The sequence below is a fragment of the Schistocerca nitens genome, chromosome 2 (genome assembly GCF_023898315.1).
Source record: "Schistocerca nitens isolate TAMUIC-IGC-003100 chromosome 2, iqSchNite1.1, whole genome shotgun sequence".
Taxonomy (NCBI): domain Eukaryota; kingdom Metazoa; phylum Arthropoda; class Insecta; order Orthoptera; family Acrididae; genus Schistocerca; species Schistocerca nitens.
Window position 1 is genome coordinate 41,011,636 of NC_064615.1, and position 24,078 is coordinate 41,035,713.

Sequence of the window (24,078 nt, forward strand, 5' to 3'; positions counted from 1 at the left end):
CACCATCAGCAACAGCAGAAGCAACTCCTCCAGCAGAAGCAACTCTTCCAGCAGAAGCAACTCTTCCACAAGCAACAACTAAACCAACTTCTCCACCAGCAGAAAGGGAACCAGCTCCTCTTCCATCATCTTCAGGGGTAGCAGAATAGAATAGAACAGTCACAGTAAGTATGGTAAAGTATCATCTTTGCCTCAAGATGAAGCGGTACCAAATGATTTGGGAAAACAAGTTCTTATAAAACTTGTTGACATTGAAGTGAAACACACTTCCAACTGTGTTTCATGCAGGCCCAAAAAATTACCAAAGAGCAATGAAGATTTTTTATGGTTTATTCCAAGGAAGTCCAACTGCCACCTAACATAGATTCCAGGGCTGGAAAAACAATTAAATGTTCGCCATTGCCCCATAATACTGTACTCCCCCCCTCCTGTGACAGAAACTCCATCTTATTTCTGCACTTATATGTCACGTCTCCGACAAATAAAGCTGATGAGCTTGGTGTTGTTGTTGTGGTCATCAGTCCTGAGACTGGTTTCATGTAGCTTTCCATGCTACTCTATCCGGTGCAAGCTTCTTCATCTCCCAGTACTTACTGCAACCTACATCCTTCTGAATCTGCTTGGTGTACGCATCTCTTGGTCCCCCTCTACGATTTTACCCTCCATGCGTCCCTCCAATTCTAATTTGGGGATCCCTTGATGCCTCAGAACATGTCCTACCAACCGATCCCTTCTTCTAGTCAAGTTGTGCCACAAACGTCTCCTCTCTCCTATCCTATTCAATACCTCCTCATTAGTTATGTGATTTACCCATCTAATCTTCAGCATTCTTCTGTAGCACCACATTCCGAAAGCTTCTATTCTCTTCTTGTCCAAACTATTTATCGTCCATGTTTCACTTAAATACATGGCTACACTCCACACAAATACTTTCAGAAACGACTTCCTGACACTTAAATCTATTCTCGATGCTAACAAATTTCTCTTCTCCAGAAACGCTTTCCTTGCCATTGCCAGTCTACATTTTATATCCTCTCTACTTCGACCATTATCAGTTATTTTGCTCCCCAAATAGCAAAACTCCTTTACTACTTTCTCATTTCTTAATCTAATTCCATCAGCATCACCCAACTTAATTCCATTATCCTCGTTTTGCTTTTGTTGATGTTCATCTTATATCCTTCTCTCAAGACACTATCCATTCCTTTCAGCTGCTCTTCCAAGTTCTTTCCTGTCTCTGTCCGAATTACAATGTCATCGGCGAACCTCAACGATTTTATTTCTTCTGCATGGACCTCAATACCTACTCCGAAATTTTTCTTTTGTTTCCTTTACTGCTTGCTTAATATACAGATTGAATAACATTGGGGAGAGGCTACAAACCTGTCTCACTCCCTTCCCAACCACTGCTTCCCTTTCATGTCCCTCAACTCTTATAACTGCCATCTGGTTTCTGGAGAAAATGTAAATAACCTTTCGCTCCCTGTATTTTACCCCTGCCACCTTCAGAATTTGAAAGAGAATATTCCAGTCAACATTGTCAAAAGCTTTCTCTAAATCTACAAATGCTAGAAACGTAGGTTTGCCTTTCCTTAATCTAGCTTCTAAGATAAGCCGTAGGGTCAGTATTACCTCACATGTTACAATATTTCTATGGAATCCAAACTGATCTTCCCCGAGGTCGGCTTCTACTAGTTTTTCTATTCGTCTGTAAAGAATTCGCGTTAGTATTTTGCAACTGTGACTTATTAAACTGATATTTCGGTAATTTTCACATCTGTCAACACCTTCTTTCTTTGGGAATGGGATTATTATATTCTTCTTGAAGTCTGAGGGTATTTCGCATGTCTCGTACATCTTGCTCACTAGATGGTAGAGTTTTGTCAGAACTGGCTCTCCCAAGGCCATCAGGAGTTCTAATGGAATGTTGTCTACTCGTAGGGCCTTGTTTCGACGCAGGACTTTCAGTGCTCTGCCAAACTCTTCACCCAGTATCATATCTCCCAATTCATCTTCATCTACATCCTATTCCATTTCGATAATATTGTCCTCAAGTACATCGCCCTTGTACAGACCCTCTATATACTCTTTCCAGCTTTCTGCTTTCCTTTCTTTCCTTAGCACTGCGTTTCCATCTGAGCTCTTGATATTCATTCAAGTGGATCTCTTTTCTCCAAAGGTCTCTTTGATTTTCCTGTAGTTAGTATCTATCTTACCCCTAGTGATATATGCCTCTACATCCTTACATTTGGGCTCTAGCCATCCCTGCTTAGCCATTTTGCACTTCCCGTCGATCTCATTTTTGAGAAATTTCTATTCCGTTTTGCCTGCTTCATTTACTGCGTTTTTATATTTTCTCCTTTCATCAATTAAATTCAATATTTCTTCTGTTAGCCAAGGATTTCTACTAGCTCTCGTCTTTTTACGTACTTGATCCTCTGCTGCTTTCACTACTTCATCCCTCAAAGTTACCCATTCTTCTTCTACTGTATTTCTTTCCCCCATTCCTGTCAATTGTTCCCTTACTCTCTCCCTGAAACTCTGTACAACCTCTGGTTTAGTCAGTTTATCCAAGTCCCATCCCCCTAAATTCCCACCTTTTTGCAGTTTCTTCACTTTTAATCTACAGTTCATAACCAATAGATTGTGGTCAGAGTCCACATCTGGCCCTGGAAATGTCTTACAATTTAAAACCTGATTCCTAAGTCTCTGTCTTACCGTTATATAATCTATCTGATACCTTCTAGTGTCTCAGGCTTCTTCCATGTATACAACCTTCTTTTGTGACTCTTGAACCAAGTGTTAGCTATGATTAAGTTGTGCTCTGTGCAAAATTCTACCAGGTGGCTTCCTCTTTCATTTCTTACCCCCAATCCATATTCACCTACTACGTTTCCTTCTCTCCCTTTTCCTACTACCGAATTCCAGTCACCCATGACTATTAAATTTTCGTCTCCCTTCACTATCTGAATAATTTCTTTTATTTCATCATACATTTCTTCAATTTCTTCGTCATCTGCAGAGCTAGTTGGGATATAAACTTGTACTACTGTAGTAGGTGTAGGCTGCGTGTCTATCTTGGCCACAATAATGCGTTCACTATGCTGCTTGTAGTATCTTACCTGCACTCCTATTTTTTTTATTCATTATTAAACCTACTCCAGCACTACCCCTATTTGATTTTCTATTTATAACCCTGTATTCACGTGACCAAAAGTCTTGTTCCTCCTGCCACCAAACTTCACTAATTCCCACTAGATCTAACTTTAACCTATCCATTTCCCTTTTTAAATTTTCTAACCTACCTGCCCGGTTAAGGGATCGGACATTCCATGCTCCGATCCGTAGAACGCCAGTTTTCTTTCTCCTGATAGCGACATCCTCTTGAGTAGTCCCCGCCCGGAGATCCAAATGGAGGACTATTTTACCTCTGGTATATTTTACCCAAGAGGATGCCATCATCATTTAACCTTACAGTAAATCTGCATGCCTCCAGGAAAAATTACAGTTGTAGTTTCCCCTAGCTTTCAGCCGTTTGCAGTAACAGCACAGCAAGGCCATTTTGGTTAGTGTTACAAGGCCAGATCAGTCAATCATCCAGACTGTTGCCCCTGCAACTACTGAAAAGGCTGCTGCCCCTCTTCAGGAACCACACATTTGTCTGGCCTGTCAACAGATACCCCTCCATTGTGGTACCTACGGTACGGTTATCTGTATCGCTGAGCCACGCAGGACCCCCACCAACGGCAAGGTCCATGGGTTCATGGGGGGGGGGGGGGAGAATGAGCTTGGTATACTATTAAAAAGTAACAAAAGAATGATTTTATGTGTAAACGAACATTGGTTAAAGGAAGAAGATATAAACTGTATGTACCAACAGGTTTCAAATTAGCTTAGATTCAGATCCAGTGAATGTTATGCTGGTTCAACCTAATATGTTAGCAATGATCTAGACTTAAAGTTTTCTGTTCTTGAAGCTAGTGACTTATGAATTAAAGGTGTTTTTGAAGCAGCTGCTTTGATTATACCTAGCATACAGCTCATAACTTTTTCTTTATATCACACTCCTGAAAGGAATGTAGAACAATTTGTAGAATGTTTAGAAAAACTTGCGATCAGTATAGAGAAGAATTCTAAATACAAAATATTAATTTTTGGAGATCTAAACGTAGACATTAGGAAAATAAAAGCCAGTAATGTTAATTTAGTAAATATGTTAAGGTCCTATAATCTCTTCTGTGCTAATGAAGTCCTACAAGGCATTTCTCCTGTCTTGACAATCTAATAACAAATATATACAAATGTCATTTCGAGCTAGGCTTATTTAATGTTGATTACCTGTCGTACCATAGAGGTATATGGGTGAAACTAACTACTGTAAAACCAAAAGAAGACCAGAAACAAACTCAGTGTGTGAGACTATTTACTGATAGAAATATTGGCAAGTACAGAGAAGAACTTAAGTCTATAGATTGGAATACTGTTATACATTCCTCCAGAAATGTGGATGAAGCCTTCAGTACATTCCACAAAATGATTTCTGAAATCTTCCATACATACTGTCCACTGTTAAAAAAACAAAAAACAGGAAACCTAGCTACTCAACTTTACAGAAGTGGTTTTCACCTCAATTACAAAAACTAGGACTATTGGTAACTACTTATCACGATAAGGTCAAAAAGGGAGCAGTAGATAAAGAAACTTACAAAAATCTGAAAATAAAATACAGATCTGAAATTAAAATAGCCAAGTTTAAAGCAAATGGTGATTTCATTAAAAAATCGCACAATAAATGTGAGGCTCCATGGAAAGTAATAAAAGCAGTGCTAGGTATTGGTATAAACTATAAAGACAACACAGATGCTGCTAACATCACTGTTGATGATTTCAATCACTTTTTTGTCAACTCTGCCAAACTTAGCCTCTCAACTCAGGACAACCAGAATTCCAATTCTACACATACACCTATCTTTCAACCAACATCTGACAGAAGTTTTCAACAAAACGTTACAAACATACTTTCAGCTTGTAAATGGAGAGAAGTACAAGTAATTGATATAATTAAAGCAACCTCTAAATTAGGGTACTCGATATATGAAGATGTTTATGGCCTGTCAAACTTTGTAATTAAAAAACTTGTAGATCTTATATCATATCCTCTTTGCATACTGATAAACTGGATGCTCTCTAGAGGAAACTTTCCAGAATGTCTCAAAGACAGTTGTCATACCATTTTACAAAAAGGATGACAAGTCCTGTATCAATAATTATGGCTCAATTTTGCTTGTGCATATTCTCTCAAAAATAATAGAATATTGCATACTGCAGCAAATATGCATACACCTATCTGACAATAATATAGTAAATGATTCTCAGTATGGATTTAGTTCTACCTCTCCAATAGTCAAAGCAGTTGAAAATCTTATCTCTTTTGTACTAAGCTCATTCAAGTCAGAATTATCTGCTGAAGCCATTCTTATTGACTCAGTTAACCACAAATTATTATTAGATACTGTGTTGCTATGGAATCAGAGACTTGGAACTCTCACTAATTGAATCATGCATCAGCAACAGAAAACAAATTGTAAAACATAATGGCCAAAAGTCACAGACTCTAAGTATAAAATGAGGCGTTCCTCAGGGCTGAGTGCTTGGCCCTCTACTATTTATATTATTTGTAAATGACTTTCCGAGTAACTTACCCTGTAAATCTATCCTCTATGCTGATGACACAACATTAGCTAATTACAGAAAGGATATAAACAAATTGAAGGAAGAAAGTGAAGATGTCTCAAAATATCTAATATCTGGTTCAAAGCAAATGAGTTAACTATGAACCATGAAAAGACTGTCAAGATAATCTTCGGTCTATCAAATAGTAACATTGAGTTATCATCTGTTAAACTACTAGGGAGATACGTTGACTTGCAGTCAACTTGGGACACACATACAGATTATGTGTGTCGAAAGTTATCACAAGTTATCTACCTACTACCGAAACTACATACATGTGTTACACAGGATTTATTACTTCATTCATACTACACCTTCTTTCACTGTCATCTACATTGTGGCATTCTTTTATGAGGTAAGGGGTAACTCCCTAGGAGCCAAAAAAAATTTCACTTGACAGTAAAAAGCAATTAGACGTCTTTATGGAATCAATGACAACAAGACCTCATGTACACCTTACTTTAAAGAGTTAAAAAATTCTCATAGACCCATCTCTTTACATATATTGTTGCCTATCAAACAGAAAACTTAAACCACTACACTATAAGGGAATCTGTTCGTCAACACAATACTCGACAAACAAATATGATTGATATACCCACAACCAGGCTTAAGAAAACCCAATCTAGCTATGTCTACACAGGCAAAAATTAATCAAACTTTACCCGCACAGGCTCAATTGGTTTCACTGGATATTTTCAAAACTAAAACCAAAGTTTGGGTGAAGGAAAATGCTTTCTATAGTACAGAAGAATTTCAGAATAGTTCTAAAGATGACCTAATTTATTGATAAATTAAGACTTACTGTTGTGTATAGATATGGGTGTAGAGGCAGCTGTAAGCTAATAGGGTACAACACTGCTATATTTTTTATCATGTAATATTTTGTTACATGAAACATAATGTACAAATGGCTATAATTCCTCTGACGACATTGATTGCATGTTAATGCTGACAGATTAAGGCTAACTGTAATGTACAGATATGGATGTAAAGGCAGTTATAAGCTAATAGGATAAAACATTGCTATATTTTTACCATGTAATATTTTGTTATGTAAAACAATGTACAAATAGCTGTCATTCTTCTGACAACATCGATTGCATGTTAATGCTGAAAGATGGATAAAATAAATAACAGAGTTGTTCACATGATATTCATTGGACTCTTGCCTGTAAACACGTGCCTCATCAGTGCTCTTGGTAGAGCATCACTTTGTTCTAGTTCTCATGTAGTGATTTGCAAAGATGAAAAATAATTAAGGACTTCGTAAAGAAAGGTATTAAAGCAAAGGACATTCATGCCCATTTCCAGAATACACTTGGGGAGTCTGATGGTGATTCGCCAAGTGGTCGGCCAAGACGTGTCACTACTCCAGAAATGATTGCAAAAGTGCACGAAACAGTCATGTGTTATAGCCAATTGAAAGTGCATGAATTTGCTCACATTTGCCAGATGTCATCTGAAAGGCTACGTCACATTTTAACTGAAGAATTAGAAATGAAAAAATCATATGCAAGATGGGTGCCATGACTCTTGACGCTGGATCAAAAACGCATAAGAATGGATATATTGGAACAATGTTTGGCCCGTTTTAGCAGAAATGAACAAGATTTTTTGCGCCAGTTTGTGACCACGGATGAAGCTTGGGTGCACTGCTATACCCCAGAGACAAAACACAGTCGAAGGCAGTGGAAACATGCTGATTCTCCGCCAACAAAGAAATCAAAGACAATTACTTCAGCGGGAAAGGTCATGGCATCAGTGTTCTGGGATGCGAAGGGGATTCTGTTAGTAGATTATCTCCCCGCTGTGAAAACAATTGCTGGAGAATACTATGCTAACCTCCTGGATAAACTGCAACAAAAGATATGCCAAATAAGGCCAGGTTTGTCAAGGAAGAAAGTCATCTTCATTAAGACAATGCGCGCCCACACACGTGCCATCGCCACGGCAAAATTACACGAACTAAGGTGTGAATTGTTGTCTCACCCATATTATTCACCTGATTTGTGTCTGTCAGTATTCCATCTCTTCCCAAAACTGAAAATTTTTCTTGGTGCACGAAGATTGACTTCAAGCAAGACTTGATAGCTGGAGTTGACAATTATTTTGCAGACCTGGAGGTAACTCATTTTCGAGATAGGATCAAGGCACTGGAACATCGTTGGACCAAGCGCATTAATCAACAAGGAGACTACATTGAAAACTAAAAAATGTTTCAGTGATGTAAGTACTTTTTTCTATTCCATTCCGAAAACTTTTCAAACTACCCTCGTATATCGACAGTCTCATACATTCTACAAACCAACATAAATAGTCGGTTTATTACCAGTTTCCCAGTGATTTTAGAAATTTCGATGCAATGTTAACTGTCTCTTCTGCCCTGTGTGATCTTAAGTGTTCAAACCTCAGTTAAATTCTGACTCTAATACTGGATCCCTTATCTCTTTCTTATCAACTCTCATTGCTTTTTCTTCTACAATGTCATCATATAAATCTTCCACCTCATAGAGGCCTTCAGCGTACTCCTTCCACCTATTCACTCTCTCCTTTGCTTTTAACGGAGGAAACCCCAGTGCACTTGTAATGTTATAGCCCTTGCTTTTAGTTTCACCAAAAGTTATGAATTTTATTGTATGCTGAGTCTGTCCTGGAAATTATTTCTTTTCGATATCTTCACATTTTTTTCATGCAGTCATTTCGTCTTAGCTGCCCAGCACTTCCTATTTATTTCATTCCTTAGTGACTTCCCTTAAGTTACCTGAACGTTTTTGTACTTCCTTCTTTCGTTGATCTAGCAAGGGCGCCGACTTTACAAAATTTCTGTGGGTGCATACCAAGGGCAGAATGTAGTAGATGTTTTCTTGAGAGCCTCATTATTTTTTTAAATGATTACCTTGCATTTATAATCTTTTATAAACACTGCCTGTCTCATGAAGAATTGTGCTTTGATAAAGTAAAATATACCAGTACTACAAGCATACACTGAGCTGCTCTTGCTCAGTCAGTAGCACAGCTGACTTTCAAGCAACAAAAATGAGATCAAACTCTGGTTCAAATGTATTTTGACGAATTCGACACGGGCCCGCCTGCAAAAATAAATTTCCATACCCCGCAATTTCCAAAATATGAAATCGACCAACTGGCAAAAAAATATGGGCATACAATCGTCAGGCTGCCACCATACTTCTGTCACTTCAACTCTATAGAGTTGATATAGGCCCAAATTAGAGGTTGCGTTGCCAGGAACAACCAAAAATTTACGCTCTCCGCAGTAGAAGCACATACTAAAGAAGCTATTACTCATGTTACAAAGAAGCTATTACTCATGTTACCTCTGAAGACTGGAAGAAAGCCGTCAAACACACACACAACATTATGGAAAGAGCAAGGCGGGATGAAGGTGCTTTGGAGACTTCAGTGAAAGAGATGATTATCTCTTTAAATGACAATAGTTACAGCGAAACTTCAAGTGTCTGTAATAGCGACGAGAATGATGTCAATGGAGTTTTACCATTAGCCACATAGAGATGCAGTACAAACGGATTCAGCTACACGTTTGGAGTGCGCAGTTTGCACTTGTAAGTACTGGCATAACAAAATTAATTCACACTAAGTTTTGAAATTTGAATATGACGGCATTATCAAATATTAATTCCAAAGAAAGTACATTTCTAGAATTCAATCTGTGCATACATATTACAGTATACAAAATAATGTCTACAATACATTGGATGTTTTTGTATTGTTTTTGTTTCTTAGAATAGATGTTGTCCAATTTAAGATACCAAACAAACATTATTTTATTTTTTGTTTTGTTGGAAATAAGGATGCATATCAGAAATATATCAGGTGTTTACAGATATAGAGATCTGCCGGCCAGAGTGACTGAGTGGTTGCGGTTCTAGGCGCTACAGTCTGGAACCGCGCGACCGCTACGGTCGCAGGTTCGAATCCTACCTCGGGCGTGGATGTGTGTGATGTCCTTAGGTTAGTTAGGTTTAAGCAGTTCTAAGTTTTAGGGGACTGATGACCTGAGAAGTTAAGTCCCATAGTGCTCAGAGTCATTTGAACCATTTTTATAGAGATCTGTTGCCTGTCTTTACTGTACGCGAGCAGACGATTGCTCTTCATATTATTTAGAGTCTTGTATCTTGCGTTAGAGATCTTCGACACAGTTAAGGTTTGAAATAGTTGAAAATTTGATGCTTTCTTGACATTTCATTCGCATGTCGCAAATTTGATAACGTCGTCCAAAAATTGTTTCTTGAAAATTGTCGTCGTTCTATTGTCTACATAAACATTTAAAAAAACTAAAAATGAAACCCTCACATAGTGAAACTATTTCACAACGTGCTACAGTCGACTCCACATTTAAAGATCTAATAGTTAGCGTGTGTGAGCGAGTTGAATGAAACATGAGATTACGCACGAGTTGCGTGCGGGACTTAACAACTCTGACCCGGGCTCACCTGTGCTACTTCCGAACTGTCAATCCTAAAGTACCTGTAATTCTGAATGCACTGTAGCTATTACTGTGTTAACACTCCTGTTAAGCTACTGTGTCCTTCAAAGTCATTGTCTCAACAAACAAAACAACAACCGTCCAGATTATTTGAAAACGATTTCACTGAGATCAAAAATGTCGCTATTGTTAAGTTACAAAAAATTACTATTTAGTTAGTCTGTAACAATCGGCTTCCATATATCTCAGATCATTCTTTATTATTTCCCATTTATGGCAAGCAGATATTTTTAAACAATTGTTGATGAATAGAGTCAGCATTTGTAACATGCCACTTGCAAGGAAACATGAAATCAAGCTGAAAAGATGGAACTCCAATCATGGTACAGTGCAACTGTTATCCTTGGGAGTGCCTCCATCTTGGCCAGAGAAAGGCTTGGTTGCATTTGCGCAATGACATCTCAGACACAGACATGTTTTAGAGGGCAGTAATTTTCACATCCATATCAGCATTTTAATAGTTCATTACGTTTTGAGAGAGGCATATGATAAATATTTATGTTATTTTGTTTTTATCAAACTAAAAATTTTTTGGATGTGGCGCACCCACAAGATTATGTATGCAGATGCCCAAGCCCAGGTGCACCCATGTGGTCAGCACGCATGCAATCAACTGAAGTGTTTATTCAGTTACTCATGGTTTCTTTGCAGTTGCCTTTCTTGTACCTATGCTCTTCTTTCCAACTTCTGTGACCACATGTTTTGTAGATGTCCATTCCTCTTCAGCTGAACTGTCTATTGGGCTCTCCATTATCTTGGTGTCTATAGCCACAGAGGTATGAAAGCATGTGTCTACATTCCTTAATACTTTCATATCTCACTTCTTTGCACAAAGATTCTCCCTAACTAGTCTCTTGAACTTCAGCCTCTTATCATTATTAATAAATAGTGATCAGGATTTGTATCTGTCCTGGGTATGCCTCACAATCCAGTAGCTTATTTTGATATATTTGCCTGACCAAGACACGTTCTACGTGGAATCTTTCTGTCTCTCCTGGCCTTTTCCCCAAGTATTCACTGTCACAAGCTAAAAATGTATGGCAGAATTCAATTAGCTTTTATCCTCTCTTGTTTCTACTGCCAAGCCTATATTCTCCTATAATCCTTCTACTCCTTCCCCTACAGCTGCTTTCCACTCTCCCATGACTATTAGATTCTTATCTCCTTTTAAATGCTGAATTACCCATTCTTTACCTTCATACTCATTTTATATCCCTTCATCGTCCACTTGCAAAATCAGTATATATACATGAACTATTGTTGTTGGTGTAAGTTTACGTCAATTCTGATAACAACCACCCTGTCACTGAACAGTAAACGATAACCCACCCCCTGGCCTACCTTCCTATTCATAATGAATTCCGCTTCCATTATACAATTTTCTGATGCTGTTAATATTGTCCTGTACTCATCTGATGTAAAATCCTTGTCTTCTTCGATTTCACTTCACAAACCCCACCATATCTAGATTGAGCCAGACTTTTTCTTTTTTTTTTTTTTAAGCAAGCAAGGTGGCGCAGTGTTTAGCACACTGGACTCACATTCGGGAGGAACACTGTTCAATCCTGTGTCCAGCCATCCTGATTTAGGCTTTTCGTGATTTCCCTAAATCACTCCAGGTAAATGCCAGGATGTTTCCTTCGAAAGGGCACAGCCTACGTCCTTCCCCATCCTTCCGTAATCCGATTAGATCGATGACCTTGTTGTTTGGTCTCCTCCCCAAACAACCCAATCCAGATTTCTTTGCTTCCTTAGCTTCCCTACCATTTAAAACTTCTGACATGCTGACGTTCCAAGCTCGAGCTCTTAGATTGTTATCAAATTGTTGCTTATTCCCTGTTTTTCTCAAGGTCAACTCCCTCAAGGCATTCCCACTCCCCACCCCCCCAAAGATCCAAATAGAGGACTCATCCAGAATCTTTTTCCAATGGAGAGAGAATAAATACATTTAATTATTTATTTGCTGGCCTCTTGTCCTGTGGGTACACATTGTGTATCTTTAATGCAGCAGTTTCCATTGCCTTCTGCATCCTCATGCATTTGATCAAAGCTGTTTCTTCTGCCTTTTAGGTGCAGTTTCCTATCCCAAGGTTTAAAGAGTCACTGAACCTGTCTCCATATCCATCCTCTTTGACAAGGCTTTTCACAGATAAGGGGTGACTTCTTATTCTGGAAGCCTTTGGCTACCATTTCTGATGATTTTGTTCAAAATTTAAGCAATTGTGGGGTTTGAAACTGGGACTAAGGATGTCTTGATAGCTAGTCAAAGACATTACCCCTAGACCACAGGTCTCTCTTCAAACCAACAGCTTATTTCATGGAATCAATAAAGTCATTTACTTTTGTCCAAAAAGGTATCCAGTTTCAGTAACTTGCAGGTAGCCATAAGAGGCTTAACTACTAATAAATTGCAGTTTAACAGGTGTCTAAAGGATTTGTTGGCGGCCAACTGCTTCTGATTCATTGGTGAATTTCTTAGTAGATAAAACTGATGTGTATATGTTACTAATAATATCAAATAAGGCTTGTATTACATCAGCTGCAGGCATCTTGCAGTTCAGACAACAGTCGCAATAGAACAAGCAAGAGTCCACTTCATTGTACAAGATACATATTTAGTTTACCTTTATACAAGTACTAAACTACCTCCATACGCCAGCAGATGTGATAGTCGTATGGTTTGTGAGTGTTGTAACTGATGCAGTGAGTGTTAAAATATACACAGCATAAATTGTCAGTGCACTGGATACCCTAACCTGTTGCTGATTTCCAGAATATGACAGAGAATTGTGTGGTTGCTATCAAAGTTTCATATTAATGTAGTTGAAAATATGTCAAAGCGCTTCCAAAACAGTTAAGAAATTATGGCATGTTGTAGTTACCAGTGATAGCTTATACCAATTACATAAGTGGTTTCTACCCTATGTATCATGTAGCTATTGCAAGGGAACATTGTTTGATGATCTCCATTGAAATTGGTTCCACAGCCGTGTTGAATTATTTATGATTTACTATTGCATGAAGCTGTCACATTCTTCATTATTTTTCATGCAACTGCACAACTTTTATCTTAGCGCTTAATCAAATGTATTACCAAAACATTTGTTGATGGCACATAGTCATAATCAAATTCATATCCCTAGCATCATTAGTAAAGGTGAATTGTACAATGAACAGGGAAAAAGGACATTTATTTATTTATTGCCAAATTATAGACCTGTTACCTGATGTTTAAAACAGGTCGTACATCTTACAATTTTCGTTTTTCATCTTTTTACAGTTTCCTTTCCTTTTTTTATCTACAACATTTACAAAGAATGGTTCAAAATAACAATAATTTGAGGTTGAAATATAAATAAAATTTTGTTGTTTTTAAGAAGAATATAAAAAGAAGATAGGATAGATGAGAGATATGTTAGTACCATCACCGAGTGTGACTGACGGTGAATACCTTGGAATGGTTTCATCGAGCCATTGACCGCCAGTCACACACACACACACACACACACACACACACACACACACACACACACACACACACAAATGGTTATTAGTAGAGAAATAATGTTTCTTATCCTATTTGTTACTAATCCTATGTATTAACTACATTAGGTGTGCATCCATGTACAGCATTTGGTGTTTTCTTGGCTAGATTGCCATTAATTTACTTATTTACTATCACATCTCAGCTTTCTCCTCTTGTTCCTCCTCATTGTCACTATTTTCGCTGTCACTGTAGGTATCGCTGTCCACCCTCTGGAGATTGTTGTTACGCTGCACATAGGCATGTCTGTGATGTCGTGTCCGCATATACTCTTCATGTGTTGTTTTTGAAATACTGTTTGTCAGTGCGTTTAATTGTGCCCATTGTTCTTCGTCTCTTATTGGGGTGTATATATCTATGTCTGTATCTGTGTAATCTAAGTCTAGTGTATGTCTATTGTTCGCGTATTGCCCGCAGAAAAAGACAGTGTGTTCTGGGGAACCTTCTTCCCCGCATGTGCATGTAGGTGTCTGCCTCAGACTCACGCGGTTTAAGTGCGTGGGATAAGGTCCGTGCCCGGTTAAGAAATGTACCATACCGCGGCTGGGATCGATATGTCTCATTCTCAACCGCTCCCTTATGTCAGGGAGGAAGTCGTGCAGTCTACGTCCCTTATCACTTACATCCCACTCACCTTGCCATGTATCCAAACGCCAACTTTTAAGGTGACCTATCGTCTCTATGGGCACACCGGTTATTGTGTGTACCTTATCTAGTCTCCCCACCTTTAACCAGTACCTTGCAGCTCTGTATTTGATCATGATATCTATGGGGCATATTCCGAGCACCACACACAGTGCATCCGCTGAGGTGGTACCGAAGGCTCCAGATAGCCTAAGTAGGACACTTCTCTGCCCTCGTCTGACGGATGCTTTGTTGGTGACCACGTTCAGTCTATGTGCCCACGTGCTAGCTGCAAAGCTGAGTACTGATTCGAAGAGCACACAGTGGTATGTACGTATGACTGGTACAGGTAGTCTGTACTGTTTTGAATTTAGCCTCACCAGTTTGTGGAGTATTTTTTCTGCTTTGTCTGTTGTTAGCCTTATGTGTTCGTGGAAATTCAATTTTTCATCTATGTGTACCCCAAGATAGCGCGTAATGCGTGCTCATTTGATGTTTGTGTCCCCAATTTTAACCGAAGGATTCCTTTGGAGTGATCCTTTCAGTAAAGTGTATGTTGTTTTGTTTTCGGCTATCCTGAGTTTGTTGTTGTGACACCATTGAGTAATTGTTTGTAGTAATCCACTGGCTTTCTCTTCTAACTGGGCTCTGTTGTTTGCAGTGACTACAACTAATAGGTCATCTGTGTAGGCGACAATTCCGTCTGACCTGTCATCCCCATCCAGAAGTTGTAGGAGGGGTTCGATTGTTATGTCCCAGAAGATGGGGCCGCAGATCGACCCTTGAGGACAGCCTTTGGTAATTCTTTTAATTACTTTCCGGCTGTCCATCTGCCATTCGACTACTCGGTCTTTACAGTAGTCCAGAAAACTGTTGTACAGTGATTGCGGTACCTCCAGATGTCTTAGCCTCTGAAACAGTGCTGGCCACCAAAGATTGTCAAATGCTCCGGCAATGTCAATCATTATTGCCATGGCGTATTTCTGTTTTGTGGTGTTAACTATGTGCAGGGCCTGGTTGATGGTATCATCTATTGATCTGCCAGATCTGAAGCCGAACTGGTGTTGGCTCATACCCCTGAGAGCTCTGTGTGTTTGCAGGCGCTTACACAGTAGTTTCTCCTGAATCTTTGCTAGGGTGTTTATTAGGCATATTGGCCTGTAAGTCTTTGGATCTGAAGGATCCCTGTCCGCTGATTTCTTAATAATGACTGCTTTGGAGGTTTTCCATACTGTAGGTACCCTGCCCAGCCGTAAGGCGTCGTTCAGTAACGTTGTTAGGAACGGGGTGATCTGCGGTGCTAGTTTTTTCAGTGTTTCAGAGTGGATACCATCTGGTCCAGGTGCTTTTTTGTTTTTGAGCTCCGAGATTGCTAGCGCAACCTCTTCTTGCGCAAAAGGACAGGTGACAGTTGCAGTGTTGTATGGTGTGTGTAGGTTTTCTCTTAGTGTTGCATGATATTGTGTGTCTGTATCGATAACGTCGTCAGGGAGCAGTTTATACAGCAGAAACTCCGCTGTATTCCTCCATCCCCTCGTCATCGTGCCGTCATCCTGCCTTAGCGTTCCCAGAACTAGTGGGGTTTTTATCTTCTCTGTCAGTATTTTGTATGGTTCCCCCCATATATTTTGCTCTGTTTGTGTTGTTACAAATAGCTCCCATTGTTGTCTACGCGTGTTGTATAGGGTCTGTCTGTATAAGTCTTGTGCATGCCTATATGCTTCAAGTCTTATTCGTCGGTCCCTATCTGCTATCGCCCTTTGATATAATTTTCGTTTGCGTCTTGCGTCTTGTTTGAGTCTCGTAAGTTCGTTGGTCCATGGTACTGGTGAGCAATTTGTGTTCTTTGCTGTCGGTATTGATGTGTTTTGTGCATGTTGTATCACCTGTGTAACTTGTGTGCTCTATAATCGATACTTCCATCGATGTTTTGTAGATCGTGTCGTTGGATAATTTCCGTTAATTTGTTCCAGTCTGCTTTGTGCAACAGCAAGTGTCTGGTGTGTGATTTGGTCATTGTGTTCTGAGTGTGAGTTAGTGTGTATGTTATGACATTATGATCACTGCTGGTTATGTTGTCGTGTACAGTCCAGTTTGTTACGTATGCCATTGCTGCATTATTTGCTAGTGTGAAGTCGATATTACTGCTCGTACCATCGAACCCTGCATATGTTGGTATGGGCCCTTCCGTATTCATTACATGTAATTGTGTTTCTTGTATTAGATCGGTGATTATGCGTCCTCTGTCATCTGTTCTGTCTGAGTTCCAGAGGGTCGATCTGGAATTAATGTCAGCACTTAGCACTAATTTTTTGCCTCTGGCATACATTACTAGGTCTCTGATGTAGTCTGCATACGGCTGTATTTGATGGCTGTATTGGGCGTACATGGATGCAATAACCCATGTGACGTTTCCGTTAGTTATCTCTATGGTAACCAAGTGTTGATTGCATAGCTGTGTTACCTTAACTATGTTATAAGTTCTATTTAGAATTACTATTGCAGCCTTACAGTCATTGCTGCCTGTTATTGTGGTAGCATGTTTTGGTAGACATATCAGTTGCCCGTTTCTGTTATAGGGTTCTTGTAAGCACATGATGTGTGCCTGCAGGTCTAGTGCTATTTTAGGGATTTCCGCGCTGACTGTCGTACTGTTTTTTGTATTATGTTGTAAGATATTCATTTTTTGCCTATGTGTTCTGGGTGTTTTACGTGTACAAAACATTTACTGCCAGTCTGTGAGTAATCAAAATATGTTCGTCCGTGTGCTCTTACATGATCTATATATATTTTGCCCAAGTCGAAAGATTCTGACCTGCGCAGGCAGACCTGGAGCATGAGATCGAGCAGCGGCTCTGCTGATGTAGGAATATTTTCTGTCTTTAGGATGATTCTGTCTGTTTGCTCAGTTACTGGAAAACAGAGAGAATCTCCCTTTGGATGGCACAATCTAAGTAGCATTCGCTGCGCTGTCTGCAGTATCTCTTTTTTCTCTAGTCTACTTAAAAGTAAGTTAAGTTCTAAATTATCATAATTAGGTGCAGCTGGCTTGCTGTTGGTGCTGGTTTCTGTTGCGGTCTCTGAGGTGGTACTGGACGGATTGTGACTTGGTGTTGGCCGCTGATTGGGGGACATTTTAAGACCTCTTTGGGATGTCACACGGTTACTTTTCGTTTTGTCACACGCCTCTTCAATGCTGTTTGCCATCATACGTTTTTCACTGATGTTGGTGGTGCTTGCTGGCGTGGTGTCGGCGATGGTTGTGATTTGTATGGGACTGACTGTAGGTGTTATGTTGTCTCTGTTTGTGTTTGGAGTGGAGGTTGTTGCTAGACGCACGTTGACATCGTTGCAAATGTCACATGTCTCTCCCTCAGATTTGTCCTCATCTAATTGGTCTACTTTTATAAGTCTGGGTCCAGTAGTTTTGAGTTTTGTATTGGTCTGTAGCCTGAGTGTTTCGATGTGTTTTGATTCAGGGACTGCATGCCTGTCTGTTCCTGTCTGGGAAAAAGGACAACTGCTAGTTGCTTTAGATCATTTAAAGGAGCATTGTAACTTCAGTTACACCTATTTTTATTGTTACAGAAGATGAACTGTGCCAGCCAAAGAATGGAGGCTCTGGGAAATGCCTGCATATCAGTTTATGCATATCAGCTATCCGCAAGGTGTACCAAGGTATTATGCCAGACATATGTGGCTTCCAAGGCAGGGTAGCCATAGTGTGTTGTGAAGATTCTGCTGCCTCTAAACAACTAATCACAGGAGATCAACCATCCAGGTAGAAAACCTTAACTTCTAACTGTTTTTACATGTTGTACCTCACTGTTGTTAAAACATTGGATTCTAGTAAATAGTAGTGTAACTGAGTGACAGCTGACACATTTAATTACATCATGTGCAACACTCTTGGTGGATGTGATTATCTTGCATTAAAATTATATCATGGCTGCAGGAAGATACAATTGTACTAACTGTTCCTCAACAGTGGTGACAAGTTGTAATGAGTACTGTAAGCATGATTGACACACAAGTGCCATATATGAAAACGGCAGCTCTGACTAAATATTGATACAACATGATGGTTAGGTATCTCTTGTACCTTAATTTTCACATTGCAGCATACTTACTGTCTATTGTGAATATAAATGCTTTCTCAGAGTACAAAATCACCAAGTCTACATTATTTATCATTAAATCTCCATTGATTGAGAAGAGTAGGAGCTAGAAATGTGCAGCATATTTAAGCTGATATTAGAAATTCTAGGAATTTTCAGAGTGTTGGGAAGAAGAAAGTGCTCCTGTTAGACAGTAGGCGTGACTGAGGTTCAGGTCGTCAGATGCAGGAAAGCTTAAGAGCAGTATACAAGGGCACCAGCATTTTCAAATGATATTCGGGAGTAAGTCAAGTGATAGAGGACTTAGGGTTTTTACATAAGGATTTTTTGAAGGAAGACCATATGCTGATAGTGAGTGGGATGGAAAATCAAACAATACACATACTATGTCGTAAAGGAAAAGCAACCATTCGGAAAGTATCATGGAACGTTTTGCAGACTAAACAATCTATCATCAAAACAAACGTTCAATAAAAAATAACATACAACAATTGGAAATTGAGCTCCAATCTTTGAACTGCACAGTAGTTAGTGAGTTTGTGTCACTGAGCACTGGCATAAAGAGACAGAAATATAACATATAGTGTAATCATTCGAAGAAAAGACAGACTTACTGTAGGTCTATTTAAAAGGATGGAAGACCATGCATTTATGTCAGAAAAAGAAAACCAAATCAAGGCGTACTGTAAGTGGAGATTTAAAATATCAGCTGGGGAATTAAAACGGCTTAATTTAACCAAGAAATTAATGGTGGCAAATAGTAATGTTAAAGTTCTTAGCTTACGTAAAAACTCGTGTTTTGACGGAGAAAAGTGTAAAAAAGGTGGAAAAAGTACTGAAAACCGGAATCAAGTGCAAGAAATGTAATAACTCGTATCATTTTCGATGTGCAAAAGTGGAATCATCTGTGAAAGAAAATAATGAATTTATAACATGCTGGAACTGTAGTCAGTGCTGCGTTAAGTACTCAGATAACAATCATAAAGCAAAAATTTGTGACTGCAGGTGTGAGTTATCTGGACTAGTCGGCGATATGGTAAGTGAAATCCAGAGCCTAAATGCTGAAGATACTCTCTTAAATAACAAAGTGTGTGAATTTGAACAACAGCGCCTGATGAACGAATGTAGGCCTAAACTAAAAACCAAGGAAAGCTTTCCCGCCGTCATTACTCAAAACAGGTTTCAAATTCTCGATGAAATAGTGCAACAAGAACGAGTTCAGTCCGTGCAAACCAGAAGTAATCCTTCAAACTAAAAAAGAAAAAAAAGTCACTGTTAAGTTCAGAAAACACAAAATCCCAAACTCGTGTGTAAAACGTGAAACTGAACGTAAATAAACCGTCCAAGGAAATGGAATCTGTGAAAGTATATGCAAGAAATCGTCCCTACTAGAGAAAAACAGAAGAAACGACGACAATCAGAAACACAAGCAGGACCGGATTCTATTACATGGAGGCAGCCATGGATGTGAAATAGCACAAAACATCGCAAATATGCAAGACAACTTTGCAGCTGTAGGTCACATCCAGCCTAAAGCCCCTCTTTCTGCTGTGGTGAAGCCGTGCATGGAGGACTGTGACTACTTCTCATCCAATGACTATGTCGTTATTATGGGAGGTTCATATGATGTAGCAAGAAATCAAGCAAATGATGCAAATAGACATATGAAAATGGTACTGGGTAAGTTAAATAGCACTAAAACAATTGTTGTCAACATTCCACAGAGGCATGATCTTATGAAACACTCAATTGTGAACTGGGAACTTCATAAAACAAATGATAATATTAAAGCTCTATGTAGTAAATTTCAGAATGTGTGTCTAGTAAATGTCAGCTATCTAGAAAGGGAGCTGCACACATCTCATGGTTTGCACATGAACAAAAGAGGCAAAAAGATTGTTAGTAGCAAAGTTATTGAGGAAGTCAGGCGACATTGTTCACAAAGTGATGAAAAGAAATCCATTGCCCTGGGGTGGTACAACCCACCTCAATAAAATCTGCCATAACACCAGCCACCGCCGGCAAGGCAGGGAAACTTGTAAAGCCTGCTGGGCTCATTGCTAGTCCAAATTATCCTCTAAGGTCCAGCTGGTAAAACTCAGCCTTAAAATCATACACCAGAATATTGGTAGCCTTAGAAATAAGCATAACGATCTAGATGTAATTTCACTGATTGACAAACCCGATATATTAGTTGTAACTGAACATTGGTACAATGAAGCTCTGATTAGCATTAGTCAACCACTGTATATGAAATTCTGCACAGCCTTCAGTAGAAAAGACAACACTGGGGGAGGTGTAGCAATTTTCACTGTAAATGAAAGTAGTTTTAATGTTATTGATGTGAATGCCTTCTGCTTGGAAGGAGTTTCAGAATTTGCTGCAAGAAACCTAAAATGGGGTAGAGATAATATAACAGTTATTGGTGTTTACAGACCACCTGCAGCAAATACAGATACCTTTTTTGTAAATCTTTGTGACCTGTTTGTATGTATAGACACAACATTTCCTGGGCCAAATGATCATGTAAATATTATAGTTACAGGGGATATAAATATAGATTTATTAACAAATGATGTCAGCACTAAAAAGTTACTTCGCCTGTGTGATAAATTTAACCTGACCCCACTCTTTCGGGAACCCACTAGAGAAATTGGCAATAGTAAAACATGTCTTGATAACATAATAACAAACATGACCCACCTATCCCACAGTGCATCTGTCTTAAACATAGCCATCTCAGATCACCATGCAGTACAGCTTAAATTGGAGCTCCATGAGGCCCCCACTGTCACCACAAAGCAACAGTTTGTCACTAAAAGAATGATGTATAATGACAACATAGATAGACTAAACTGCATGCTAGCACAAATAAAATGGTTTGAAAATAATAGCTTTCATATGACAGCTTTGCTGCTGACTTCTATTACTGCTTTGATACCACATGCCCAGTTGTAATCACAAAAAAGAAACAAACAAAAAATGTAAACAAAAATATTTGGGTAAATAGTAATGTCACTGAAGCGAGGGAACAATTAAAACTACTTCACAGTGCAATGCTGAATAATAGAGAGATTCCTGACTAAAGGAAGCCTTCAAAATATATCAAGCACACTATAAGGACTTACTCACACAGACCAGAAGCAACCATGTTTCAAATAAGCTTCAAAACTCACACAACGTAACTGCTGGCATCTGGGCAGTCATAAACAGTTTTAGAACCTGCAACGACAAATCCTGTATGGACTTTACTATTAACCACAATGGCATACTCATAAAAGACCTACTGGAAATCGTAGATATTTTTAATGAATATTTTCCATCTGTAGGGCAAGCCATAAATGACAAACATAAAAACATGCACTACAGTTTTAAAGGTAATACATGTGACCATATTATATATCTAGCCCCCACAAACTGTGCAGAAATAATGGGCATTATTAGCTCTCTAAAACCCTCTAATTCAGCTGGGCATGATGGCCTAAATACTAATGTTTTAAAAGCCTGTAGCCAAAATTTCTCTGTACCTCTGTCTGTAGCAATCAACAATATAATAGAATCAGACACCTTTCCAGACAAACTAAGAATAGCACAGGTAACACCCATTTTTAGAAATGTGACAACAACAAAACTGAAAATACAGACCAGTCTCAATCCTTCCTGTCTTTTCCAAAATAGGTGAGAAAGTTATATACAACAGGATTATAAACTTTCTTAACAAACACAACCTGATGTTTGAAAATCAAAATGGATTCCTAAAAGGTAAATCAACTAGCATTGCAGCTGCTCAACTAATTGAAGAGGTGTTAGGGGGTATCAAAAGCAAGGAACATGTGGCAGGTGTATACCTAGACCTGGAAAAGGCCTATGATTGTGTGAATATTGACATCCTATTAGACAAGCTATGGAACATGGGAATTAGAAGCGCTGCTTATGACCTAATAAAGTGTTATATGAGCAATAGAAAACAGTTTGTTCTACTTCAAACGGAAAGTGGTGTCTACAAATCGAAGATCACTTCCATAAAATATGGCGTGCCCCAGGGCTCAGTGTTGGGCCCCCTTCTGTTCTTGATCTATGTATATGATATTAAATACTGTACTATAAATTCCAAAATTGTTCTGTATGCTGATAACACGGCCATTGTGTTTAAAAAGGAATCATGTAATGAACTAGAGGCCAAGTGTAATAATGTGACAAAAGAAATTGTTCAGTTTTTTAATGAAAGCCACTTAAATGTAAGCACTGGTAAAACATGTTTGATGGAGTTTAACAAAAGTAGTTCGAATATTGAAATTAAATTATACATTGGCAACGAATTGGTAAAGAAAGAGTCTCGTGTAAAATTCCTTGGCATAACAATCCAAAGCAACCTGAAATGGGACACACATTTTGACTCCCTAGCAACTAAATTGTCAAAAAATATATTTGCAATCAGTACTATTAGCAAGTTCTGTAGAGAAACTGTAGTCCTAAAGACTGCATTCCATGCTCTTTTCTCCTCTCACTTGAACTACGGTATTGAAATTTGGGGGGCAACAACGAAAGCTAATCTAGATAAGCTACTCATTCTTCAAAAAAGGGGTGTGAGAATAATCTGTGGAGCAAAATATAGGGAATCCTGTCGCAACTTGTTTCCAAAAACAGAGGTGTTAACTGTTATAAACACATACATTCTAAAAGGCATATTGCTTGTGAAAAGACTGCACCCAAACGCTTATTCAGATTTCCACCACTACAATACTAGAAATAAAGAAAGATGTTACATTGGCGGCCACAGAACAGCACTTAGGAAAAGGGACCTCAGTACTCAGGTATAAAATTAGCTAATGCACTGCCTAGTGCAGTCATGGCTCTTCCTACAATTAAACTGATACATCAGCTTAAGAAATCTTTAGTAAAACATCCTTTCTACACATTAGAAGAGTACCATATTTATATGAAGAAAAGCAAATGCTTTGTGAAATTATGTGAATAGAAATCAGTAAACATCTTATTGTAATTTTGTTGTAAATTAATGATGTATTCAGAAGAATGTGTATTGTGCATCGTACAAATAACTTTAATCATTACTGTTTCTTTGTACATGTGCAGTGTACCATTCGATGTTGAATAAAGCTATTATTATTATTATTATTATTATTATTATTATTATAATTATTATTATTATAAGTGTTCACTACTTTGAGTGCTGGTATGTAGCAAAATAAATACTTATATATATAAATAATATAGTCTGACTGGGAATATTTACATCTAATAATGCAGAAATGCTAGCTCGATTCCTGGTTCCTCCTATAGAATAAGTTTTATTCGCTTAATAAAGCTGACACGGTAAATTAGAAGGGTCTCAGCAATAAAGACATGTGCATGTGGATAGAGACAGGGATAACTTGGTACTCAAATGAGAAGTAATAAATGAAATAGAAGATTTGGTTGCTAGTACAGGGTGTTTCAAAAATGACCGGTATATTTGAAACGGCAATAAAAACTAAACGAGCAGCGATAGAAATACACCGTTTGTTGCAATA